The sequence below is a fragment of the Hyaena hyaena genome, unplaced genomic scaffold (assembly GCF_003009895.1).
Source record: "Hyaena hyaena isolate Hyena2069 unplaced genomic scaffold, ASM300989v1 scaffold_100, whole genome shotgun sequence".
NCBI lineage: Eukaryota > Metazoa > Chordata > Mammalia > Carnivora > Hyaenidae > Hyaena > Hyaena hyaena.
Window position 1 is genome coordinate 3,400,790 of NW_024080732.1, and position 27,921 is coordinate 3,428,710.

Consider the following 27,921-nt stretch of genomic DNA (forward strand, 5'->3'; position numbering starts at 1 on the left):
AAAACTCCAGATATTAAAAAAGTTTCAATCAGGGGTATGAAATATTGTCTCTGCACCAGTAACATTGCAAAGACTTTAAAAACTTTCTAGGAGCTTCTCAGGTGGAGTTGATCTCTCAAAATGCAGAACCAGGGCAAAGAAGTCTGGTCCAAACCCTCTTGTACACAGAGTCCTTCAAGGACAGCTCTGAGTATCTTGCTTACACTATGACCCACTGCATTATAGCCAAGTGGAAGAGAGTATAGGGTATGAGAACTCCCTTTAATACCTTCCCCATTCTGCTGTACTGGCTATGGGGCTCCCTCTCTCTGCCCTGTGGGCGGTATAACTAGAAGATGCAGTGATTGTGGCCAATGACATACATATGTTGCATAAACATGTTATTTAGTCAACCTGCCAAGCCAGACTTGGTTCTCTCTGTGCCCAACTAAAGCCAATGATTTCCAAACATAAGCTTTCCCAGGGAACACAGAAACTGTGAACACAATACAGGCTATAGGAGGGAGATCATATAATTTGGACACTTTTAAGAGTGAAAGGAGACACTAGTATCAATTACATCAGAACATCAGACATAAACTGAGGCATATGGTCACCTTATGTATCAGCCATTATTTCTTCCCATGAGGGCCAGGCCGTGGATGAGGATGTGAGGAAGGGAGTTTTTGCATCTCTTGGCCCCCATCCCCTCTGCTGACTATTAAAAAAACAAGGAACAGGAAGCAACTAGGAAGTAGTAAGTCCAGCTAAATGTACCACTTACCAGGTGCTTTATCTATAGTGATACATAGAGTGCTATGAGACCTTATACCTCAATCATCTTTGAATTGGATTATTTCATCTGTGCTGACCACACCCTGGACATATATTGGTAAGCAGAGTTCCAGGTGTCACAGCTAGAAAAGCTGATTCTAGAACCAAGGACTTGGGTTCAAAAGCCAGAGCTCATCTATTGCCTCACACAGCCTAGTCATGGGGCAAGCAAGGTGAAAACAGGATTGAAATGCCTGGGAGGGTAGGCACAGCTATGTATCACCTCCTAGTACATGTACCAGCAGTCACTTTGACAGATATAGAGAGTATCTGCGCCTTTGTCTGACATTCACAAGTATTTGGGTGAGCATTTACTATGTGTAGTTACTATCAGGGGTCTATAGACACAGCAGTGAACAGAATGGAGTCAGCCACTATACACATAACAGATCTAGCTTGCATTCAACGTCCTATACACTCTAACCTTAACCTGCCTTCTCACTTCACCTCCTGCTATCTCAAGCTTTGCCAGTGAAACACTCTTCCCAACTGGTCCCAGAATTCAAGGTCATGGACATTCAGGGTTGCATCTGACATCTAGAATGTCCTCCTTGCTAGCATCCCTGACTGCTCTTGGAGGCCCATCTAGTCCTTCCCCTTCTCCATGCCTTTCCTTGGGCTGCGCCCTCTTATCTGAGGCACAACGCCTCCCCCCCCCACCCCCATCCACCCCTCCCTGCCTTCTGCTCAACACTGTGTATTGTTAAGTAGTGCTTTTGTCACCTAAATGGATGATAAACTCCTTCTGGGCCCAGATGCTAATATCCACAGCAAAGAATCAAGATCCCATAGCACACTTGGGCTTTTACTGCTGCCTTTTGTATTTCTCAAGTCACATCTATTAAAACCTCTCCACTGTGTAAGCTCTGTACCACCTCTGCATCTTACTCCCTGAAGATAACTTCATCTCTACAGTACAGAGATACGTAGAAGCACTGGGATCAAACTCTCTTAACTCTCTGAACTCATAAACTTACCTGGAGTTGAAGTGATTCCTGCCTGCTTTGTACCTGTCACAATGGAATGTCTTCACATCAGGCTAATCGTTCTTCTAGCCATGGCGTGATTCCATCAACCCCAACCTTCTCAGAGGTCTGGCACTAAGAATTATGTTCTATTCCTTCTATTTCTCCAAGTTCTGGCTTTCTATTTTTATGTAATTTTTAAAAAACCTTATTGATTTGAGAGAGACAGAGACAGCGTGAGGGGGGTGGCAGAGAGAAGGGGAGAGAAAGAGAATCTCAAGCAAGTTCCATGTTGCCATCGCAGAGCCATACACAGGGCTCAAACTCACGAAACCATGAGATCATGATCTGAGCTGAAATCAAGAGTTGGATGATTAACAGACTGAGGCACCTAGATGCCCCATGGCTTTCTATTATTCTCTCACATGAGCACTTAAACATGTGCAGATCTGCCATTTGAAAAGCAACACACCAGCTCCTAAACTCCATTCCCCCCACCCTACCTAGAAATCACTGCCCTTCCTCCTATTCACAGACAAGCTTATTGAAAGAGAAGGCCATACTTACTATTGTCAATTGCTCATTTCCCACTTATCCTCTGTCTATAGAAGCTTGGTTTTCTGTCTTTGATAATCCAATAGAAATGTTCTCCAGGGATGTTAATAAATCCAACTGACACTTTTTAATAATTACAAACTCAACCTCTCAGTCACTTCATGTTTGTTTGTTCTTTTTTTCTCACTCTATTCTTTTTGAGACACACTTTCCTTGGCTTATATGATACTATGATCCCTTGGCTTTCCTCCTATCCCCGTGGCTTCTCTCTCTGTCACGTTTCCCTCCTTTGACCTGAAAGGTTAGTGTTCTTCAGGATCCCATCTTGGACCCTATCCTCTGGTCCTGGTTGGCCCATACTTTTCCCATGGCTGCAGTCGTATCCACATGGTGATAACTGGATCTGTGTCCATAGCCAAACCTCTCTCCTGAGCTCCTGACCTGAATATCCAACTGCCTGCTGGCCATCTTTACTGAGATAGGCCGCCACATCTCAAACTCAACATATCTGAAATGGGATTCACCATTTTCTCTTCCTTGCCATTACCCACCTTCCCCCAGCATGTCTCTCCCTCTAGGCTCTTAGTCTTAGAGAATAGTACAACGGTGACCAAGCCAGAATCTGATTCTAAGAAACCTGACCAAGCTCAGAGCCTTTATCCTTCTCACTCTGATACCTGACCACTCGCTAAGACCTCTTATTACGGATTTTCCTAAAAACCAGCATTTCCTTCTGACTCCACTGCCACTGTCTTATGATCTATGTTTCTATCATACTTCCCTTAGGATATCAATAGGCCTGTTATTTGCTCTTTCCCAACCCTCCCAAAGCTTCTCTGTTGCCCAAAAATAAAATTAAAATTTCCTAACATGGCAAAGAAGGCCTTCATGATTAGAACTATTCCTCTTTGTATCTCCATATTATATGGCATCAATGCCTTCCCTCACCTCACCCTTCCCTCCATCCATTTTGATTGACTTGAGTTCTATAAATGTGTAGTATTCTTCCACTGACCCACTTCCCAGGTTTTCCCTGCTCTATAGGCCTAAATTCCTGAGACTTTGCTGAAACAGGGCTTCCACTCGGAGGCTTTCCTATGTCTTCAATACACCCTCTGCTTAGTCTTTTAACAGTGTTAATCACATTGCAGTGCAGGTCCTTTGTAGTCATACCCCTTTCTCAACAGATTATTTTATACACTGTTCCCCCAGACCAGAGCTCAATAAATGTTTGTTGAAGAGATAGATAAGTATGTGTTTAAAAATCATATTCTAGAAAAATAAATAAATAAAAATAAAAAATAAAAATCATATTCCATTTTATGGTCCATGGGTTCATGAACTACCCGTTCCTAGCAAAAACACCACAAGATACTACACAGTGCACATTTATAAACTTTTTCATCCCTAACCCCCATGCCCAGGGGTCTTCTTGGAACACACTGGGTAGACTGGAATCTATCTATGACAATTTAGGCCCCAGTGTTCTTTAGAGAAGGCTTCTCTGTGTGGCACTTGTACCTCAGTGGCTCCCTAGTCTGGTTCAGGGCCTTGGATGTGTTGGTATTTGAAGGCTTGTGTGTTAGACCTTCCTCACATGGTAAGAGTACAGTTAAATGACCTAACCTGCTGGGGCCAAGAGTATGCATTAGATTCAACACCTTTATTGATGCTGTATTTTTCTAAGTCATCTGTACTCTGAGCTCCATTCTATAAAGAGAATCTGTGAAGAGACCCATTGTGCTGATTTGCCTGGGACTGTGCAAATTCCTGGGATAGTAGACTTCAGTATTAGAATGTGGAAAGTCCCAGTAAAACCCAGATGAGTTAATGGCCTTATCTAGTTAGGAAATTGGGCTTAGCACAAAGAAGACTGAATTAGTCCTCAGTAACACCTTGATCTGGCCCTTGGCTTCTCATTGTGTGGCTCCCTGGGCTGATGCTATAGAAAACAGAGAGAGAATGGCTACATGTGTGTGTGTCTCAAATGGTTCACCCCTCAGGGTTGTGATCTTGGGCTTGTTAAAGGAAGTGTCTGTAGGGCAACAGTGGAGGGCAAAGCCCAGTCCATTCCTCCTCAATTCATTGCTTTCCTTCGGACCCAGAGCAAAGTGAGCAGGGAGTAAGTAAAGGCCTGAGCAAGAGGAGGAGGTCTAAAAGGATTTGGGAAGGAGAGATCCCAAGGGGTGAAGGGAAACCTGGGAGAAGGGAAAGAGAATGAAAAAAGAGTGTATGAAAGAGGGGAGATGGAAAGTAGATAGCAGCAAGAGGAGGAGAAAGGGCCTTCATTGTGATGTAAATGCAGTGATTGGGAAGGGGGTGGGAGCTGAGTAAGAAGGGGGAGGGTACTGTGCAGAAACAGTAGTGGAGATGAAGGCAAAGATTATATCATAGCTGTTGGTTATGGAGATCTGATTTCTTTTGTGCAAGTGTCACATGCCTGGTGAACTGTTATTAACTAAGAGAAGTCAGGGCTTAGTAGCAAGGAGGTATGTGGTTGAATGCATCTTAGAATGGTAGAAGAGATCATGGGACTGGAGCACATTTTAATAGGAAAAACCATATTTAAAGCTACTAGGCACTTACCCCTAACCCCATTACCACCACCAACAAAAAAAGTGTAAAACTTCCCGCAGGTTTTCAAGAAATAATATAATCCTGGGATAGATTTGTTCTGTTTTATACATTTTAACATATAATGCCTTGAAAAGGGAACTAAGGACTGTTAAAGGGGGCCCAGGATAGGATATCAGGATTGAAAGTACGCATATAAAGCTGGTATTAATTTTAACAGAACAAAACAAAAGAATGGGGCTTTTAATTGGGAATATTCATTTTGAAGGTTCTACTTCAGGAGGATTTTCCCTTAGAGAGTTTAAGGGAGGAGAGGAGAGTGGCAGAAAATTCCTGCAACCCCAGGTGGGAAAACTATCCTAAAAGCATACTTTTCTCTGTTTCTACCTATCCCAGGGACAAGAACCTTGTGCAAGATCCAAAACAACAGTATTTATCAGCATCTTGGAAATTTCCCAGGGGGGTTATCCCTGTCTATTGCCAATTCTGGCTTGGTGCAAAGTTGGGGAATTCTGGGACTGGAGGGAAGCTGGAAATAGGAGAATGTGTGTGAAGCTCCTCCATGCAATCAGGAGTGTCCTGGGGTGCCTTGGGAACGCATTGAAGAAATAACGCTATCAGCTGCGAGTCCCCTGGAATGTCTCACTCACCACTGTATCATTTAGCAAAATGCCCGGTAACAGCTGGAGCTCAGTAAATGCTCACTGAATGAACTTCTTGACTTCGATTTCTTCTAGCTCAAATAGATCTTCCACACTGAAGCAACTGGAAGTTACCTTACTAAAACACAACATGATCAGTTCATGTTGAAGTCCTTTTCACCTTCTCCCCTTTGGAAAGTTGTCTTAATTTCCTTCCTCAGAGACCTGCACTCTCATTCGTGACTCTACATGACCCGAGTCCCAAGCCCCCTTTCCAGTTCTGTTCCCCACTTCACCCTGCACTGGTTCGTCACCCCATTTCCTTCAATACCACTCAGTATATAATACCCTCAGAGCTTTGCTTGCCTAGGCTGTTGGCTTAATTTAGAATTTCTTTCACAAGTTGTCTCTGACCCAAGCTTGTGATAATCCACTCTTCAAGGTCCCACTCAAATATCACTTCCTCCGTGAAGCCTTCCTGTTCTTCTTGCTTCTTTGCCGGTGATTTCACAAGAGAGAGACTGAAGCTATGGCAGCACTGATCTCATGTTACCTCTCAAGTCACTTGTTATTTACCTGTCTATCACCCCAGTAGGCTCGGGTTCTTGAAGCTCACACTTTGATTTGTCTCCACATATTCAGCTAAATGACTGTTAAATGAAGGAGGGAAGTAAGACAGAGAAGCTCAAAGTAGTTGGAAGAAGGAATGTTAGGGGAATGATGTTAGGAAAATATAAAATGACAGATACCTAGCTGTTTGCCTTAGAAATTGCTGCAATCGGCATTGAGTCCTTTTCCCCAACCAGCTTCCATCACAAGCAGTAGAACTGCCACTGATCACAGGAAGAGAGCAAAGGGATCTTTGGCCAAGGAAAATGTTCTCATCCCGTTAGGCAAACCCCACTCCACCATATGTCATCAGAGTAGAGATGAGATGGAAGTCCCCTACTTTTCTTAGTCCTCTCTAGAATTTCTAGGAATTGGCCCTGAACTTCTCACACATCCCATACTAAGGGTGTACCCTTCCTCCTGCTTTAATCTGCCCAGTAATGGTGCTAACTGAAGGGACTTCAGCTCCTTCTGCAGCCCTGTTCTGTCAGGTATAAAAGTCCTCTCTAATTTTCTGGATGTGGATACCGCTCCTGCTGGCATCCTTCCTTTGGAGATCAATTGTCACTCAGGCCTCATGAAAGGCCCCTTTCAACTCAATCATTCACTGTACCTCATTGTCCCTGTCCATTCATTAACATTCACTAGGATAATTCCCCTCACTGCCACATGCATAGAGACACGTGCACATGTGTTCAGGCCTCACTTCCCATTAGCAGTGAGGACACTTGAAATAAGGAGCAGTACTGCCTGAATGTGGGACTGCCCTCCCCCTCTAATAGCTGGGGAGTCTACTGCACTAATGTTATTTCAAGAAGTACCAGGAGAATTGGCAGCCTCTGCAGAGCAGCCAGGGAGGAAGGGGTGGGGGTGTTCCTGGCAGCTCCTGTCTCTAAAACACCATCAGCTACATCACTCCAGACAGTTACTGCTCCCGTCCCCTTCCCCCTCCACATTCCTCCCAGAGCCAGATAGTTCTAGAGATCTAGTCTCTGCCTTCCTCTTAGACATTAGCCTGGCATTCAAGGTTCTCCAGAAGACAGCTCTCAAGCACCTTGCACCTGTCTTATCTGCTATGTCCTCCTTGAATTCTACTCCCACCGAGAAGGTCTGGTCCTATGATCTTTAGCTTATACTTTGCTTATATATTTTTCCTAATCACTGCTTAGGGGCCAAGTGGTTGCAATGGCATGAAGAACTGTTATTCTACCACAGCAACTCAGCAAAAATGGTGCTTTTTCAACCTTTTTTAAGCTAATAGTTAACAAGATGAAGAAAGTCATTAGAGGAAGCAGAGGAAAAGTAAGACCATGAAGTGAGAAATACAAGAGAAAAGAGCCAGTGGAATGGTGGTGCTTTCATTATGGTCTATCACCTATCCACCAAAATACGGTCTCCACCCTCCGCATCCTGGTCCAAGAAGCAGAGCAATTCTCCTCTTAGTACTGAAATCTCAATACCAAGCCTTGCAGGACCTAATCTAGCCTTGCCTTTCCATAAGGGAAACATTCCCTGTCCCCAACCAGGACCCACTGTCAATCTGATGCCCATGGGCTTCTTGGAAGTACCCTCAATTGGCACTCTGCATGTGTACATACCATACTCAGATGAGATCTGAGATTTCTAGAGGGAAGAGGCATGGACTCATACCTCTGTAACCCCGCAGAGCACCTTGAGGGAAAAGTCTGCACCTTAGCAGTTGCTTCCTGAGCTTACTGGGCTTCTTTCTGATTAGACAGATGCAAATTGCTTGCCTACTCGGAGACAGTGACATTTGTTCTCTCCCAGGGAAGAGAGGACCTGGAAGGCAGTTGCTTTTGAAAGGGGCATTTTGTAACTAAAAGAACACAGGCTTTCAGGTCAGATAGATGTGGACTGCAACAGAACTCCATCACTGACTAGCTGTAAGAGCCTTTGGGAAGCTACTTCACTACTCTGAACCCCAGTTTTCTTTTTGCATTTGTAAATTCAGTTGGGTTTCTCAGCCTTGGTGTTATTGACAAATTGGATTAGACAATTCTTTATTGTGAGAAACTATTTCCTCTCCCCCCATATATATATCGGATGCCAATTACACCCACTCTCTGCCCCCCCTCCCCTGTCCATCTATGACAATTGAAAATGTCATGGACATTGCTGAATGTTCCCTGGGGGTAAACTCATTCCCAGTTGAAAACCAGATATTTACACCTTGAGGTTGTTCTAAAGATTAGATAATATGATAGCATATGTAAAGCATGTATCACAGCATCTAGCATATAACAAGGAATCAATAAATATTAGTCCCATCAGATATTTTAAGTAGAATTAGGCAGTTTTTCTTCCATCTTCACCCACCATGGAATGTCCCTGGGGCCTCAAAAGTTGGGTAGAATGGGGGGTGACTCTAGAAAGGAAGCTCAGTAGAAGGTGTCTAAGCCCAGTGATCTCTCCACGGCGTTCAATGGCTTCAGATGAGACATTTTATGGACATTCAAGTGTGTCTTAGAAGTGTTCAGGGGAGGGGAGCCTGGGTCTCAGTCAGTTGAGCGTCTTACTTCAGCTCAGGTAATGATCTCACAGTCTGTGAGTTTGAGCCCCGCATCGGGCTCTGTGCTGACAGCTCAGAGCCTGGAGCCTGCTTCACTTTCTGTGTCTCCCTTTCTCTCTGTTCCTCCCCTGCTTATGCTCTGTCTCTCTCTCTCTCAAAACTAAATAAACATTAAAAAATAAAATATATTTTTAAAAAGTGTCTCAGGGGAGAAGAGTGATGTAGCTGGAGGCACATAGGGACACGAGTTCAGGAGTTTCCCTAGAGAGCCTTTTTGGTAAGTAGGCTGCCCATTTGTGCTTCAATGTGCTCTTCCCCACCTGGTTTTCTTTTCTTTTTTTTTTTTTTTTTTTTTTTNATGAACAGGGGAGGGTCAGAGAGAGAGGGAGTCACAGACTGAAACAGGCTCCAGGCTCTGAGCTGGCAGTCAGCACAGAGCCCGACGCGGGGCTCGAACCCACGAACCGCGAGATCATGACCTAAGCGAAAGTCGGATGCTTAACCAACTAAGCCACCCAGGCGCCCCTCCCACCTGGTTTTCTAGGGAGAGATACGGCCCATTCCAGATGCAGGAGAATGGCTTATGTAGAGAAGCAGTTTATACGAGCAAGGAGAGAATGTGGAAGATACAACTGAGACACTAGCTTGGCTGGAGCACAGGAAGGAAGGACTCAGGAAGCTGGCTGTAACTGTAGACCCCAGCGGATAGCCTTCTTGCCCACCCTGCCCTCAGTGCATCTGGGCTTTGCAACTGCCATATTCTACCTGGTCAACTCTAGGAATCTCTACTAGGGTGGGAAAACAGAGGAAGGACAGAAGTCTCCAGAAGTAGTATTTAATTCAGGCCTAGGATACATAGATTTAAATCTTCCAAGTCTACAGTCAGCTTCTAGCTTCTGTGAGAGGTAAAACTGACCCAAAATAGGAAATTTCAGAGTTGTCTAAGCTATAAATACCCCAGCTCAATTTTTTAAAATATTTATTTAGTTAGAGAGTGGGGAGGGGCAGAAAGAGAGGGAGAGAGAAAATCCCAAGCAGACTCCACATTGTCAGTGAAGAACCCAATACAGGGCTCGATCCCAAGAACTGTGAGAACATGACTTGATCTGAAATTAAGAGCCAGACGCTCAACTGACTGACTCACCCAGCACCCCAGCAACTCAATATTAGGTATTTTTTTAAATGGTGAAGTAGAAAGAACAATGGACTCAGGTCTTGAATTGCTCCTCTGGGCCACTGGCTGGTTGTATGGTCCTGAGTGAGTATTCTCTCTGGGGCTCCCCTTCAATCTGCTCTTAGGCAGCACTGCAACTGTTCTTTCCAAGGAAGACTTTGAGAGGCTATGGTGAGATCAGCAAGCAAACATGCTTTGAGAAGAGAGAAAGAATTATTGGTGCATTCCCACCACCAAGTTCAGCCTCATGCTGAGGAAAACAGGCCTTATCAGAGCCATCTGAATGGGAGTCATTGGCTGAAAGGACTCAGCTCCCAGTATGAGGACAGATCAAGGTGGGCCACCTCTTGGGAGCTGGAGTGGAGCTGATCTCCAAAGTTTATCAAAGTTAGTGTATAATAGGAGCTGGGAGAGAGGTCTAACAGAACAGGTGAGGAAGAAAGAGTTGGTTGTAATTTTAATCATTAGATTAGCCAAGAAAGGGTAAACACATGTCAGTTTCACTCTTTTTTAAATGAGGAGGGAGTTGAGATCTAAAAGTCACAAAGGAACATTCCTCACTTGTATGTGTTGCTCATGAGGAGCTGTGACCTGACCCATGGGTTCCTGGCCCACTGTGATTCCTTTTTCTGCACTTTCTCTCCCTTCCCTTCCTGAGGGCCTACATCATCTCATGCCTAACATGTGGTGACAACCTTTAAGAAGGCCTGCCTCCTCTCTTTGCACTAACCCATTCTGCACAAAGGCCTTCTAAATACAGATTTCAACACTTGCCACACTAATCTTCCTGATAACCTTTTCCTTCTCCCATGGCCTACCTCATCAAGACCAACACTACCATTTGACAGTGTTGGGAAACTTTCGCATTAAGTAATATAGTCAAAAGGCTTGTATTTGAAACCTAACTTACCAGTACTTCCTCAGAGAAAGAACTTGGCCAACCCCTTAACTCTCTGATACCCTTTCCTTCTCTCTGAAAAATGCCATAAACATCTCATATGTGGTGATTTCATAGGTGTGCAGTGAGAAACAATGACACAATGGATATGAAAGGGCTTTACAAACTGTAAAGTGCACACCAATATTAGAACCTATTCAGAGCTCTTGAATTTCTCTCAAAGTTCATTCAAGATTGTTTTCTTATTCTCCTGTTACTTCTCTCTGTAGGGATTTTCCTTCCTTTAACTAGCCAGACAAACCCTTCCCTCCAGAGCTCAATGACCTTCCTATTCTGATATTTTCCTTCACTAAGCATACCCTTAGTACTGAGTCCCTGACCTGTCTCAGCTCTTCTGCACACATATCAAAGTTAGTGAGCCCTCACCAAGCAATGTGCTTAGGGTTCATCCATCATCTCTTTTAATCCTTGCAATAAACTTAGGAAAGTCTCTGGATACAATGTCAGTATACAAAACTCAATTGCACTTCTATATACTAGCATCAAATAAACAGAAAAAGAAATTTTAAAAACTACCATTTAAAAATATACATTTTTAAATAACTGAAGTAATATATGGTCTCTGCATTGAAAATTGTACTGTTTAAATTAAACTGTTATTTAAATTATTTAAAGTAAAGTATTGTGATAAAGAAAATCTAAACAAATGCAGACATAGGTCAGGTTCATGGATTAGAAGACTCAATATTGTAAAGATTTGAATTGTCTCCAAATTGATCTATAGAATCAATATAATACCAATCAAAATTCCAGCACCTTGTATTTTGGGTTTTTTTGTTGTTGTTTTTTTTTTAATTTTTTTTATGTTTTATTTATTTCTAGAAGAGAGAGACAGCGTGAGCAGGGGAGGGTCAGAGAGAGAGGGAGTCACAGACCGAAAGAGGCTCCAGGCTCTGAGCTGGCAGTCAGCACAGAGCCCGACGCGGGGCTCGAACCCACGAACCGCGAGATCATGACCTAAGCGAAAGTCGGACGCTTAACCAACTAAGCCACCCAGGCGCCCCATAGCACCTTGTATTTTGAAATGCAAATGCTATGTGGTCCTATTAATAAGATGTTGATAAAGACGGCAAAGTTATGGTGTCAGGATGCAGAGAGTAGGGGGACCAGAGGGATTTCAGGGGTACTTTTAACACTCTTATCTTTTGCCTTGGGTTCTATTTATGTAAAATTTTTTGAAAATTCATCAGTTTGTTCATCCATGATTGTGCATATTTGTGTATGAATATGGCACTTCAATATAATTTTCACTTTAAAAAATTCTCACAATGACCCCAGGAGATGTTTCTTTCTCCCAATTCGCCAATGACCATACAAGGCTCAGAGGGAACAAGGAATTGGTCTGATGTCACAGGGGGATCAGAGGGAGAGAGGTATTCACAGAGGCAGAAAGGTGGATGTACAGAAGCTAAATCTATAAACTTGCCAACCTACACTTTCCCTTCCTCCTTACCTTCTACTCTCTTTTCCTTCCTGGCTCTAAAGAGTGTTCTTGAACTTGCCTATTTCTTGACTCTGTTCCCCTACTTGGCAGAGTGATGCTACCTTTAGGATGGGGCTTGCAGGGTGGTTTCAGCAAAGTGGCTTCAACAGTGCTCCCAGGATGCGGTGCAGTGGTGGAGCCAAAGACTTGCTCCTCTCCCTCAGGCCACCAGCACTGGCTACCACCAGCAGGGTGACAGTTCCTCCACTCACATACTCCTGGAAAGACCCTCAAGGCTGGGGCTGGGGGAAGCCAGACTGGTATGCCTCAGCTTCTACCTCTCTTTGTCCCCAAGACTTGGTCTTGACTCCTCCACTTCCATTTCAGCCTCCAAGGTCTTTCCTCCTTTCTACACTTGACCTTAGCCAAAAGGCCGAGAAGTGATCTTTCCTCCTTTCTAAAGAGAGAAACTATCTCTGTTGGCAGATCCCTGTGCAGAGTTCTCTCCCCAGTAGAGCTGAGGGATTCTTCAGTCTCCATCTCTTTGAAGAAACAGGACCTGGATGCTGTCAGGAGTCTCCTCTGAAAAGGCTGAGGCCAGCCTCCCACAGCTCAAGAAGAGGGTTGCCACTGCCCAGGAAAGGCTGTGGGGAGATAGTTTACCAACCTCACCACTGCCTCTGGCCAGAGGTAAATGCCCAAGCTGAAACAGCAGAGTCCAGGTCTCTTGGATGTAATCTGGGGGACAGAGTTCCTCTTAAGCTCCCATCTGTTAGGTTTGGATGAAGGACTATACAATACATGATTTGGAGCAAGCTGCTGAGAGGTGGACACTATTATAATTCTCATATTACAGAAATTCTCATATTGCAGAAAATGCAATATGGTCTCAGGTTTTACATCTAGCAAAGGAAAATGCCTGGCTTTGAACCGAGGCTGCCATCAACAGTCCTTTAGCCACACACACCTTCTGTTTACCCCTACTGGTACTGGTGCTCTATAGACCTTACCACCAGCCAGTGATTCCCCCGCCCCCTTGCTCAACCTTCTTCCCGCAGGCTTACCTGATTCTCCAGACCTCACCCCAACTCTGCCCTCTGACCCCCACCCTTCCTTCACCTCCTCCTACACTCTGGGTTCAGTCTATAATCCTTGTTAGTCCTTTGCACCGCTAGTCTTAGAGTACCACTGCAGCCTCTCCAAGCTTCTGTTCCTACCTGTAAATTGAAGCTAACAGAAGTACCTACCTCACAAAGTTTCTGTATATATAGAGTGAGGTTTTATCTGTGAAGGAAGTGGGATATAATTAAGAGTTTAGTAAATGGCAGTTAGGTTTGTCTTTTGGATTTTTAACAAAGAACTTGGTGACTGAAAGCATTTCTGTGCTTTTATTCTAGGCTTAAACTCTTGATATATTTTTCTCCAACTTTGATGTTCTCTGGGTTCTAGTTTTCTTTCATTATCTAGAGAACTGGGGACCTTTCCACTTGGAGTCTTTAGAGATTAGATATTTTTCAAACATGGGTAATCATGTATCAATTTTTTTTTGTAGGAATTGCTCTAAAAGTTCTTAGAAATCACTAATCTAACAAATGGATAGTAAAGTCCCTAAGGATACCAAGTATCCCTGGGGCTTAGCACAGAGCCTTGCCCAGCAGAACGCAGTATATTCAAGGAAAGGAGCAGATAGTCAGAAGCACAGGTATGAATTCAGGGAGCAGACCCAATCCTTTAAGCTAGTGGTGGGGTGGTTTTAGCTAGAGACATCTCCTCATTCCCCTGTGTGTTCTCTGAGTCACAGTTACCCAACAGCAGCCTGGCCCCAGGGTGTAGATGAGGTCAGACACCTCTATCTTCCCCAGAAGCATTTCTGTGGGTCTCTGGCCCTTAAGTCTTCTTAAACTAAAGCATGTGATATTGGCCTATCATGTCTCTTGCTGCTACTGTTCGGCCCACACTTTCTGCCACCACCTCCTCGAGGAAAACTAAACAGGAACACCTATGGGGAGTCTTTTTCACCTAAGTCCATGGAGGAGCTAGAGGAGAGAGTGGGGGAATCCAAGGGATGATATCAACTTAGTGGCTTGGAACAAGGGGAGTAAACATGAAGCAGCACAGGGGCTAGTTTGCACCAAGCAATGCCCACTCTTGTACTGGATCTGGTGCATACTGAGCACTCTGGTATTAGGGCAAAAGAAACCTTCACAGTCACCAATCCTAGAAATCAGACTCTACCTTCTGCTGGTACCTTTCTATGATTCAAAGTGGAAACATATTTGCCTGTAAAGAGTTAGAGAAGTGGCTGATCTCTGGGGTCTTCCTGCAACTGTGTCCCTGAAGACTCCAGTTCTGGCTGCCTGAAAAGTGCAGTGCACCTAGCACAGGTCTGGGCATAGCAGGGAGACAGCACTGCAATTAGACCAGATCCCAGAAATCCCACTTGCCTCCCTGGAGCAAGGTCCTCAGTATCTGGCAAAAGGTATAAGGAGGAGAGAAAGAAGAGAGTTCTTGGTTTGTGTCGCCATCCCTTCATCCTGCTTTCCTACCCTGGGATACACCTCTCTAGGGCCCCACTTGTCCCTAGAGACATCTTAAGTAGGGACCTCAACATAGCACCATTATTTTTTGCCCTTGGCAGGCTTCTCTGAAATCACTTTATGCTGATGAGAATAAGGCCTAATTCAGGGCTGCCTTGTGTTTCTCTAACATGTTCCACATCTCTCATCAGCTTCTGAATCCATGAAATGCAGTCAAGTGGGAGTTTATAGCTGCTGTCCCAGCCTTTGAACTCTGTCTTCCTCTGCAGGCAGGAGGTTCCCACCACTGTCTAATGGGGGAGGGCAGAGGCTGCTGGAGGGAAGTCCTGAGGCTGCCTTTTTTCCTAGACAGCTCTTTATGATCTCTTCAAGCTATCCTGGCCCTAGAATCAGATGGTCCTGCAACTGAGCTAACGTCCCCTCTCCCTGATGTTCCTAAAAGCCACGATAGCCTATTGTCACTGGAGGCACTGCCTTCTGCCCAGCAGATACCAACATCCTAGAATGGAGAAATTGCTGGACTCTGAAGATGTAGGTTCTAAAGTCAGATCAGAGACCTAACAGCTGTGTGCTTGTGCCATGGAATAAACCACCTCAATTCTCTGGACCATGCCATTAAAGTGGAAAAGTTTACCCTGCTTAAAAAAAAAGGGCAGAGAAAGAGCTGAGAAGGCAGGTGGAAGGTGCACTAAATGCCAGACTGCTCATTTTATGTGGGAGGAGTCATGTATCTGTCCCTGGTATAGAATGTGTGTCAAGCACAGCAGCAGCTTCTCCTTGGTCCACCCAGACTGCCTGCCCCCATGTTGTTAATGATGCTATTTAGGGAGAATAACATTTCTCTAATTTCCCAAGGTAAAGGTGGACTCTTCAGCCTTTTTCATTTTCCTATGTGAGACTCAGCCAAACTTGGGCCTTCTTGCATCTATGCATCTCCCAGTGAACTAAATGTAGAGAGAAGTTTTTTTTGTTTTTCTTTCTCCCCTTTTCCTGACCGTATATGCTACATAATCCAGAAAATGGTCCAGATGGAAAAGCCATTGGCTTTGAACCAAGAGGCAGGAGGAAAAACGAAAGAGGTATAGTATAAAACCCTCGTATCTAGCTATCACCCTGAGAAGAAATCTTCCTCCTCTAACTCCATTCCACATGCTCCAGATGGTGTTGTGGGGTCTTCCTGAGGGCAGAGGGAAAACCCAGGGACCCTTCAGGGTCTCTGAGTCCTCCCATCCCTTGCCTCCTATCCTCCACACATTTGGCATAAGCCAATGTGAGCAAGAGATCTACTTCAACACTGAGTCTCTGTCTCAGGACATTCAGTGATGCCACACCCATCTGTTGTACATAATTTCATTAGCCAATTTTAATTTAGTCAAATTGACAACGTAGCTAGAGAAGCAGAGTGACAAAGGTGGAAGTGTTTTCCCCCAATATTGTTTTTAGTTATGACTGCCTCTTTTTGCCAGAATAAGCAAATAAGGGAGTAGTTGTCAGGAGACACTTGGGTGGGTCAGTTGACTTCAGCTCAGGTTATGATCTCACAGTTTGTGGGATAACCCCTGCGTTGAGCTCCACACTGACAGTGCAGAGCCTACTTGGGATTTTCTCTCTCTCTCTGCTCCTCTCCTACTCATGCTCTCTCTCAAAATAAAAAAATAAACTTAATAAATAAATATTAAAACAAACAAAAAATAAAGCATTATAAAAAAGAGAGAGAGTCACCTGGGTGGCTCAGTTAAGTGTCCGACTTTGGCTCAGCTCATGATCTCAATTTGAGGCCTGCATCAGGCTCTGCTGACAGTTCAAAGCCTGGAGCCTGATTTGGATTCTGTGTCTCCCTCTCTCTCTGTCCTTTTCCTGCTCACATTCTGTCTCTTTATCTCAAAAATAAATAAATGTTAAAAAAATTTTTAAAGAGAGACTGAGAGAGAGAGAGAAAGCTGTCACACAGTATTGCCTGACTCCAAAGATTCCCCTTCCTGATATCCTGGATATGTCTATACCAAGGGCTCATGGCCTTCCTGCATGGACAGCTTAGTCTCATGCCTGCTTTCTTTCCATTGGCTGACAGGAAGGAGATGAGGCTAACACAAATAGAGCTCCTATTATGTTTCATGTGCCTTTACTCATATTGGGTCATGTAATTTTCATAAAAATTCTACCTGAGACACAAAGCATTTTATAGATTGGAAAACTGAGACTCAGAGAGGCTAAGTGACTTGTCTTATGCCATACAGCTGTTACATAGCAAACACCGATCTATCTGATATTCAAAACCATGTTTTTTTCTGCTTTCTACTCCCAAATTTGCCTGAAAGCTTGAGACACATGAAAAAGCTCAAGCCTCGGGGCGCCTGGGTGGCTTAGTCGGTTAAGCGTCCGACTTTCGCCTCGGTCATGATCTCGCGGTTCGTGGGTTCGAGCCCCGCGTCGGGCTCTGTGCTGACTGCCAGCTCAGAGCCTGGAGCCTGTTTCAGAGTCTGTGACTCCCTCCCTCTCTCTCTGACCCTCCCCTGCTCACACTGTCTCTCTCTCTCTCTCTCCTAGAAATAAATAAAACATTAAAACAAAAAAGAAAAAAAAGAAAAAAAGAAAAAGCTCAAGCCTCACCTTTGGGGCTCATCTGCTCTACCAGGGCTGTAGGTTACCATCCAGGTGAGGATAAGCTTCTCTGGGAGACTAAAGGCACATGGCATGAGCTGAAATGTTTCCTGAGGAAAGACTCACTGGAGGCTGGAGATGTCACAGGAAACTGCCATGGCCTTATCCTCCCTTGCCTAGTCAGATTTTTAGCAAACACAAGGGAAGCTCCTGGGCAGGTAGAAGAAGATAGGGAATGATGATGTGAGATCTTTAGAGCTGTGGACAAGAGGACCCTTGACATCCAGTTCTGAGATTGAAGAAGGTCCTTCCTTGATGAGACCTGCCTCTCTGAGCACTGGAATGGACACCTGCCTCCTGGCTGGGAATCTCTCCCAATGTGGCATCAACTCTCTGGGTGGTTAGCATAGCTCAGTGGCACCCACAGCCTTCTCGTTTTGTTCAAGTTTGATTTAAATTGAGCACATATTGAGACCCAAATAGCAAACTTGATTCATTTTGGAAAGGTGACAACTGGTCACAGTTGTGACTGGCATGGTAAACCTTCACTATCACATTATATGGGAGCTTCTCAGAACTCTTAGAACAAAGGAAACAGCAGAAGAAAAAAAGGGAATCAAACATCTAAAAACCCCAGAGAAACCCCAGGAGGAAGCCATGCAGGTAAAATTGGAGGCTGTAGGTCCATTCAGTGGAAGTCCAGGCACTCTCTTGGGTGGTGAGAAATCCACAAAGACTGAGAACATTCCATTATTGAACAGTCTCATGTGTCCTCTGGGGCAAACCTGCCTAACACTAAAGATTTGAGGACCTAATGAATTCTATTGGCCTTTCCATCTTTGTCTACAATTAGCAGCTTCTTAGTGTAAAGAATCTGAAGTGGGAGCACCAATCCTAGTTCTGCAGCTAACCAGCTGTGGGACCCTGAGCAAGTTCCTTCCCAGTGTGGGTCTCCATGTTTTCATCTATCTAAAAAAAACAAAAACAACAACAAACAAGCAAAGCAAAAAGGCTCCCTGTGATTCTTTCCAGCACTAAAGCAGTGCAAAGCAAAGTGTTACCCATGTATCTTTTTTTTTTAATGTTTTATTTATTTCTAGGAGAGAGAGATAGAGAGAGAGAGGGAAAGAAACAGCGTGAGCAGGGGAGGGTCAGAGAGAGAGGGAGACACAGACTGCGAAACAGGCTCCAGGCTCTGAGCTGGCAGTCAGCACAGAGCCCGACACGGGGCTCGAACCCACGAATCACGAGATCATGACCTATGCGAAAGTCAGACGCTTAACCGACTAAGCCACCCACGCGCCCCCCCCCACCATGTATATTCTTATAAATAAATTCCTAGACCCTGCACATTGACCCCTAACCTTTGATGTTAGATGAGGAAGTTTCTTCTACTTGAAGCCTTAGCTACCCCACATTTCCATGCTGTGTGAGATATCTGGGAACATGTGCTATCATCAGGAGATTGGAAGGAGGAGAGAAAGTCATTCTACTAAATAATGTTATTTCTAGAAAGAAGTGTCTCCATCCTCAAATATATTCTATTCTCCATTGCTGGATTAACTTCTTAAAACCAAGGTTTACTATAAGACACTCCTCTACCTATTACTTCCATCATTTCCCACTGCCTACTAAATAAGATGCAAACTCCCAAGGGGTGCACAAGGCCCTTCTCAATCTGATTCAACCTGCTTTTGTTTCCCCACAACCTACTGTCTCCTATCTTTGCCACCCTCCCTCCATCTCTTAAAATCATACCCAGAAGTGCCTGGGTGACTCAGCAGATTGAGTGTCCAGCAATCATTTCAGCTCAGGTCATGATCTCATGGTTCATGGGACCAAGCCATGCATGGGGCTCTGTGCTGACAGCATGGAGCCTGCTTGGGATCTCTCTCCCTCAAAATAAATAAATAAACATTTCAAAAATAAAATCACACCCAGACTACAGGGTGCTTCTCAAGTTCTATATCTTCCAGGAAGACGTTTTAGACCGATTTAGCTTTGTATAGGGATATTTTCTAAAGCATCTGTTGTTTCCCCTAATACCAAGCCTGTCTGGAATAGTCTTTGTCTCATTTGTTGCTCCTGCCAGAATCTGGTAGAGTGCTTGATATGAACATAGCATATGCAACTTTAAAAGAATGCAACTGAAATAGAAAGAACTGGGTTCCAGGGGTCCAGAGTAGGAGTTCTTGGAGGTGAGTAAAGACAGCAACTTGGGGAAGAAGAGTTTTGGAGGGAGTGCGAAGAGTGGATAGAATAGAATTTAAGGATCCTTTCAACTCTGAGATTTTGTGTTTCTATGCAGAACACTGGAAATTTCTTTAGTACAGACTCTTTAGTTTCCTGATAAATCTTGGAGCCTTGGGCTTAGAGGTCTTGTCTGTAGCTCTAGCATAGAAGTAACTCCAGTTATTTCCATAGAAGTTTCTAAATCCTGGGGAGGTTGAAAGCCTGGTGCTCCTGGTATATGAGGAAATGTCTCAGGAAGAGCAAGCATCCTGCCCATACCCGCTCCTAGCCAGTGCAGTGCCTCTGAGCAGGGCAGGTGAAGGCCCATTGAGGTGAGAAACATAGGCAGCTAGAAGCAGACAGCTCCCTTCAGTGGAGTGGTGGCTTTTTAATGCAGGTATAGGCTGGGGCTCTGCCTGGTGGTTTTTGCTTTCCCTACCTGCTTGCAATTTGTTTGCCTGATGGTGCCACTATGGCATTGGAGCTGGGGGAGATGTGAGCACAGTCTAATCCTTCCTGGCCTCCTCTGCAAGTGCACTGCTGAGATGCCCTTCAATGGGAAAGAGAAGAGAGCCGAAGCTGGAATGTTTGAAGGTTGCCATCAATATGGGAGGTTCTCTAAGTGCTTAAAGTGTCCTTCTGAAACCCTGTAGTCCCTGATCTTGCTGCTGCTGAGGTGGCCAGGGAAGACCCAGCACGGGTATCCACCAAACACTCTGGTCAGACTGCCTCTTAGTGAGTAGCAGAAGGTCAAGAGCAACTGCTCATTCCACGCAGACTTCTATCCCTTGACATGCTCAGTTAATTCCCCATTGTTCCTGCCTCCCTAGCTGTGTGGTGGCTTCTGTTCTCAGGGCTTTCCCATTATCTTCCTTGAGAAGAGGGTGGGAGGGAAGGAACCAGGGTTGGGGGATCCATCAGGTTCCAGGCCAGCTTGTGTTGGTGCTGTGTTCCCCTTCCAACCTCTCCTTGGGAGACCAAACAAATGTTATCAGTGACTCAGAGAACCTCCTGTCAAGGTCATTCTGTTCTGCCTGATGCTGTCTCTGCTGTCTTCCATGAGAACTGACTCTGTTCTCCACCTCCCACCAGCCTCAGTGCAATCCTGGGCACTGGAGGAGCTAACAAAGAGTGCCCCATCTGTTGGCTGGAGATCACGCAGAGCCTTGCTATACCAGGACAGAAAGTCTTTAAGTTTCTGCTTCCCTAGCTGGTCTGTTCTTGTGTGGTATAACCCTTCCCTCCCTGAAGCTTCCTCACTGAGATGGCAGACCCAGCCTTGAAAGTTCCCCTGTTATTCCTTCTCTTCTTGCCTGTCTGGGTTTTCAAACTCTGTGGCCCTTGGGCACCATAGGGAGTTCCAAAATGGCTGAGAAGAAAGGGCCACTGTAGGCCTCACCACCATTACCCTCAGCTATTTGCGGCTGAGCCCTAACTAAATTCAGAGCCTGGTGCTCTATACCTGAGGCATGACACATTTTCCTTTCAAGGGATTTATAATCTAGGCAGGGAGGAAGGATAGAGAACTAAATACTAATACATGGGAACAGATGCTCAATGAGTATGACAGTACATATTGCAGAATTTAAGGAAAAGGGAACCAATGGTTGGGGGGGGGGTGTCTTTCCCTTTCCATAGTTGATGTCCTTTCTTCCCTCCAGACCAAGCAGGTACAGGCCCTCAGTAATGAGTGTATCCCTCATTCCCTCATGTCTCCTCCTATCAAGCCAGGACATACTCACTTATTGCTTACCACCCCAGAGTCCAAAGTTATTGGAGTTACTGGAGAAAGGTTCTGGCAACAAAAGCTTTGTTTCCCTGCCTCCTCAGCTTTCTCTTGCCTCCTTCCCTTGCATGCCTATACTCAATTCTCTCTTCAGCAGGAATATAATGTTCAGCTGCTTTACACCCACTCTCTGAATGCTGCCAGCAAATAATGACTAAGGTGGTGGGTGGAAGTACAGCAAGTTGAGACCAATTTAGCAGTCCAGGATGCCAGGAGGAGGGTGATTTAGCAGCAAATGGCTTTGCAACTGCAAGGAGAGTGAAGATACCCTCAAAGCCAATAGACCAGTGAGCCAAGTGCACAGCCCTGCCCTGGTGCCTCAGGCAGGGATTGCCTCAGCCACCTGGCAGTCTATATGCATTGCAGTTACATTCATGCAAAGGACAGGGTCTGTCCTTCAACATCAATTCATTTTCAGAGCAATGCCCACCTTCAACCCAGATCTCAGCTCCACTTTGACACTTTTGAGGGGACTATGTCCTTGTGTACCCCTTAATCTGAGAGTCTCACCTAGATTGGTCCCTTTTCTTCTGGTTGATGCTATGGCCTGGGGGCTTCTGCAGCTCTGAAGGGCTGATGGCAATTCAAAAACGACTGCTCTGGGCATGGCAGAAATTGAGGTTCTGTAGCATCAAGAAGGGGTCTGCCCAAATACACTTTAGATCATGCCATGGAGAGGCCAACCCAAGTAGACACAGGTATGGATCTTCCAGGTCCTGCCATCTGGGAATGTCCAAGGACTCATGCTATGGGATGTGACAGTGAGTGTGGATATCAGAGGAAAGCATGTCTCAGTGGGGGAGATGAATGAATGAATTTGGTATGGTGTGTGTGTGTGTGTGTGTGTGTGTGTGTGTGTGTGCGTGCGTGCACTAGCAGTCATCCTTAAGGCAGTTATCTTGAAAGCAATTCTATGGGTGGATAGGGCACCTATGGGTATCTATGCTGGATAGGGCAGCTCCTTACTGCCTTTGTTCCAGGTCCTGGACAAAAACCCACATCATGTCTGTTTAGACAACAGTTTGGCCTATCACTTAATAAGAAAAATCACTACTCTACTGGATTGATTAGAACAGTTAGTTTCAGCTGTTAGCTAACACACATACACCCTCACATTCTGTGTGCCATCAGGCCTGATAGTAGGGTGGTGATAGCCCTGGACTGGGAGACAGGAAAACTGGGTTCAAATTCCAGTATTCCACTTAAAATCCTGGGTGAGCTCCTCCACCTCTGATAGGCTCATTCAGTTTTCCCATGTGTATAACTGTGGAAGATATCTTTTTACAGGGTTGATGATGATGATAGTAATAACACCATCACCAACAACAATATTAATATCCCTTTTCAAGTGGACAGTCCTGTACAAATCAAAAGAGCTGTTAAAATTATTATTATAGGAAGCCTAGGGATGGTGATAGGCTGTCAGGTGGAAGTTGATGTCTGGCAGGAAGCAAGAGAGTGACAGAAGCAGGATGGAGATTGCAGATAAAGATACAGATGCAGCTTTGCCAAATGGTAGTTAGCCTGAAGCCCAATGTGACCATGCTTGATTTTTGACACATTCCCACCCCCTTCTCTAAATCCTTGGAGAAGGGGATCCAAAGTGATTCTGCACACTCATTTTGCTGGAGGCAGTTGTTAGAGGTGAGCTCCTCCCATCTTTCATTTCCCAGCTCTGTCTGCTCTCAGTGGCTTGCTGAGTTGCATGGAAGGAGGAAACAGGCTCCCACCAGGATTCCCCTTGGGAAAAAAAAGTTCCATCTCCTCAGGTCTCAGCTTGCATCTTGGAACGATGACCTTGCTGCTGCTATGTCTACTCTTTGTACACCTTCCTGAGATTCAACTTCAAGGTTTAGTTCATGACCACCTCTTCCCTTGTGTCTTCGAGCTCACCTCCCTCACACTGAGCAGCTGCTGTGTTTGAAGTTAGTACAATCCAATTTTCAATGTACTTGTTATTGATTCATGTTTGCTGGTTCTTCTCTTCAATTATCATCACAAATTTTATTCTCAAGGCATTATTGAAACATTTCTTAAAATCCCCCACTTCCCTGGAAACTTGCATGGATAAAACTTTTAATAAATAGTGAAATGCAGTTTTAGGAAAACTAAAATAATCTCAGACCCCTGAGAAGGCATGTGGCAACCCTTGAGAACTAATGGGGTGGTGTAAAGGGGAAAGGAAGTCACCAGACTGTACACCTGACCTTGGGCAAATCATGGCCAGATTACCTCCCCAAACATGGTAGCAATTCACACTCCCAACAGCAGCTTAAGAGTGTCTGTTTTCGATCAGTGGTTTTCAAACTGTAGCAGCATAAAGATCTATTCAAAAGCAACCTCTGAGTCCTACCATTTAAATTGCCTAAAGATTCCCCAGACAGTAGATACTACTTAGTTGGCAAACCCCTAGAAACACCGCATCGTTGCCCTGGAACCACTACCTTCCTGAGGTTCCAAATGCACAATTTTAAAACCTCAATTTTAGACCATACCTACCAGCTCCCACTTATATATATATATTTGTTGGTTGACTGACCCTGACATAGAGTGCCTGACCCTGACATAGTTGGAAGGGTGGCTGGGAGCTATATTTTCCTTAAATTCCCAAACTGGAGTCAGGAACTGAGATGGAGGAGCCCTGTCTAGGCAGAGGCCCAGAAGGAGCTGACCCAATAATAAAGTCAGGAAAGCAGAGGCCACACCAACAAAGTGTGTCCATGCAGTAATCTGCTGTTGGGAAAATGCTCCCTGCCAATGGTCTCTGACAGCTCTTTCCCTTCCCATTACTTTATTAAACAAGCATTTATTAAGGGCTTAATCACAGTAGCCACACACAATACTCTGAGCTGGGCATTCATGACACTATCTCTGTCTCTAAGAATTTTGTAGGCTCTTCAGGACTAGTGAGTAAATGCTGGGATAACATGAGGAATAGTAAGAACTCAGAGGAAGGCATGTGACCCAAACTCAGGCAAAGGAGAGGGGAAGTTTTCTTGAAGGAGTTGACTCTCATGGTTAAAACTAGAATTACAAGCGGGAGCTTGTTAGGTGGACGTAGAGGGACAGGCCAAGAATATTTTGCAGAGAGGAAACATATATTTCTATTTTTAAAGCAGAAGAACATGGAAAGAGCCAGGGTGGGGGTACCTGAGTGGCTCAGTCGGTTAAGCTTCTGGCTGTGGCTCAGGTCATGATCTTGTGGTTCATAAGTTCAAGCCCTGTGGCAGGCTCTGTGCTGACAGCTCAGATTCTGTGTCTGGCTCTCTGCCCCTCCCCCTCTCTCTGCCCCTCCCCCACTCACGCTCTGTTTCTTTGTCTCTCTCTCTCAAAAACAAGTAAACATTAAAAAGTTAAAAAAAAAAAAAAGCCAGGGCTGAGTTGAACAGAGTTCAATCACTTGCTCCTCCATTTTCTACCCTAGCTATTAACTCTCCTGGTCTAATAATCATACACCTTGCAGGGCTGTGCTGAGGATTAAATGAGATAATACCTAACAAGTACTATGCACATAGTATACTTAGTGAATGTTAGCTATTGCCCATTACACCCGACTATAAGCTGGTTAACTATAGGTTTGCTCTTATGATCTTATTCGTCTTCGTAGCCTCACTGCCTGGCCTAGAGCCTTGCATTTTTTAGGCATCTAATGAATATTTATTAAGTGAATTATGAATAAAAACAAAGGCATATAAATACATTTTCAGGGTTAGAAAGCCATTTTTATATGGCTGGAACCCATCTGCCTCTTTGTCCATATAGGCAGACACATGGCTCCACAAGACTGCATGACAAATCTTGCCCTCACAAAGCATTGGGTCTCCCAACACACACTCCACAGCAGCACACCTTTGACAGCAACTATTTCAACACGCACCTACTGTGGCACACACAGATAGACAGGGGGCTCCTCCTGCAGACACACAAATGCACACACTGGATTGTTAAAGCAGGTTTTACTTCATGAAGCGCACGGAGGCTGCCGTAAATGTTAAATAACAACCATCTCAAATGTCCCATCCTCCTTGCTCTGCTACAGACAGTGTTGAGACACAATCTTTTTTTCTCCACCTGGGTTTTCTCACCTCATGAAGACTGAATGCCCACACTCACACCTTCTCAGCTGAGAGTTTTATCCTTCGACTTCCACTTGCTAGGCCTAACTTTGCTCCCATTAGCAGTGGACCTCAGGGAAATCCCTGCCCCTCTGGTGCCTCGGTTTCTTCACTGGTAGGACACAGAGAATTTGCTTTATGCCAGCCTAGTAGTTACGTTGTGAGGATAAAGGAGATAACAAATGAGATAACGTCTGTGATGTGCAGAAAGCACCTCAGAAGAAAGGCACTGGATAAATATAAGGTGTAAATGCCACACCTGATTAGTGTGTATGCCTCTGCCCACAGATACCCACCCACACACTCTGCTCTTCTCCACCCTGGAACACAAACACCCTTCCTGCCTGTAAACGCGGTCTCTAATACCCATTTTCATGTGTGTACAAATATATACATACTTCCAACACTTGTATTTTTCACAGAATGCCCACTGAATATTATTTTTAACTTAGAGGAAGCTCAGGTTACAAACTCTAGCTCCTACCAACAGACTTGCCTCAAGGGTACCTGGTGCTGGAAGAATTGCCAAGCAGACAGTTCACCTCTCTGTGGCTGGGCTACTCAGCTCCCATGATCGCGATTAGGGTGCACTACCAGCGGCGCAGGAGACGCCAAGAGCTCTCCAGAACTCAATGCCTCCACAGCTAGTTTGCCAGCATCCAAGACCCAAGACCAGGCCTGATGGTTGCAGGAGGGTGTGGATGGAATGGAAGAGGAGGGACTCAGGAACTTTTGATGCTCAGGTCCCTACGCACTCTTTGTTCCAGGGGAACTGAGCACTCTAAAGCTAACAAGTCGCAAGCACTTTCCTAGGCCTGACATACTTGTGAGCAAGCAGAACACTCATTCTTCACAGTTCACTCCTTTCCACTTGGAGCAGGAAGGAGAAAGATCACGTAGCCTGCGGTGTTTTGGTGTGTGGTGCTGCTGACTTGCATGCTCTGAAAGGTAGAGTTAAGCATGTTAAAGGATATGGTGTGGGGTGGAGGGAGTGGGGGGCTGGCTGCCTGTGGTGGGTGAGTGAAAGAAGTGAATGTAGTGTGTGTGGACGTGGGACTCTGTGTGTGTTAATTTGGCTTAATGGCCAACTCCAGGACTGATCCTGGTGACCCACAACTCGAAGCAGCCACTTACCTGCATTCATCAACTCCCTCTCTATACACCTCAGCCCCTGTGACATATTCCTTCAGTGAAACATTACAAACCTAACTGCATTGCATCCCTACCATACTGTGAGTGCAGACACAGCCCGTCTCCAAAGTTCCAGAAGGCAGAGTGCAGAGGCCAGACCCCAGCTGTCAGCCTCTGTGTTTGGGACCAGGCCCCTTCAGGGCTCACGCACACCCCCCTTTTCCTCATCTCAGACATCACTTAATGTCCATCAAGATCAGATTCGGGGCTCGGAGTAGATAAAGGCAGTCTGAAGGAGACAGAGACAAAGACGGAAGAACAGACGCGGCATCCTTTTCTCCAGGCTGGGACCAGACCAGCAGCAGTCACCCTGGCAGAGGGGGAGACCCTGACAGTTACATGCAGAGACAAAGACACCTAGACAGAACCTGACATAGACAAAGCCCGACGGACGCACTGGCACGCCGCGAGGAGAGCAGCTCCCCCGGGAGCCCCAGTGCCGGTGCCGCGGCTTGCAGACACTTCTCCGGAGCAAGGGACACCCCTCGTCCACTGCACCTTACCTGCCCCCTTGAGCCTCGGGCTGACTTGAGAATTTTTTTTCACTGTGTTTCGCAGTGTGTTTCCGGCTGTCTTCCCAGAGCTGCCGGCCGAGCGGGTCCCGCGGCGTCGCCGCAACTCGCTGCTCCGGGTAGCTGGACAAGGCGGGCAGAGAAAGTTTCGGCCTCCCCGCGCGTCCGCTGCCCGCCAGCTCTCCGCGCGCTGGCCTCCGCGCGGGGTCCCGGAGCCGACGGCGGGGCGGGGCGGGGCGGGGCGGGGCGGGCCAGCGCCGGCGCCGCTCATTGGCTGGGGCGGGGCCCACAGCCTCTCACTTGCTGCTCGGCGGCCTTTGTTCACTGCTGACAGCTGGGGCTGCTCTAGACCTCCGGGCTCCTCGGCGTCCGCCGTCCGCCGTCCCCCAGCTCTCAGCTCTCACTTCCAGCAGACCCCGCCGGGCGGCCCTGTCTGAGTCTTTCTCGCCACTCACCCCCACCCCACCCCCTACCCCCGCCGCCCTTCCCTTTTTCATACTGTTCTATCTTGTTCGTGTCCCTTCATTTTTTTGCCGTTTACTATGCGCAATCCATTCTAATTCTTTCGGGTTTCCTGCATCCATTCCTTCGCTTTCTCCTCTTTTCCCGTATTCCTCTCTTTCTTTATCACCCCTTCTCCTTACTCACCAGTTTCCGTTCCCCAGCACCGTCTCCCTACAGCAACCCCCAAGTCCCGTGAAAAGG

At 45.7% G+C, this 27,921-nt stretch overlaps 1 protein-coding gene and 1 long non-coding RNA gene across 2 annotated transcripts in view; one reads left to right on the forward strand and one right to left on the reverse strand.

Annotated features, from left to right (window-relative positions):
- Positions 1 to 27,369, reverse strand: part of LZTS1 (leucine zipper tumor suppressor 1) — a 51,373-nt gene extending 24,004 nt beyond the window's left edge. Inside the window, exon 1 of the mRNA XM_039235633.1 lies at positions 27,208 to 27,369. The gene's annotated coding sequence lies outside the window, so the exon portion shown is untranslated. The remainder of the gene's footprint in view (positions 1 to 27,207) is intronic.
- On the forward strand, positions 1,599 to 5,620 carry LOC120234016. Its single transcript, XR_005528962.1, has 2 exons — positions 1,599 to 1,905; positions 5,304 to 5,620. It is a non-coding gene; the product is annotated as an uncharacterized LOC120234016 (long non-coding RNA).
- Positions 27,370 to 27,921: the final 552 nt, after the last annotated feature.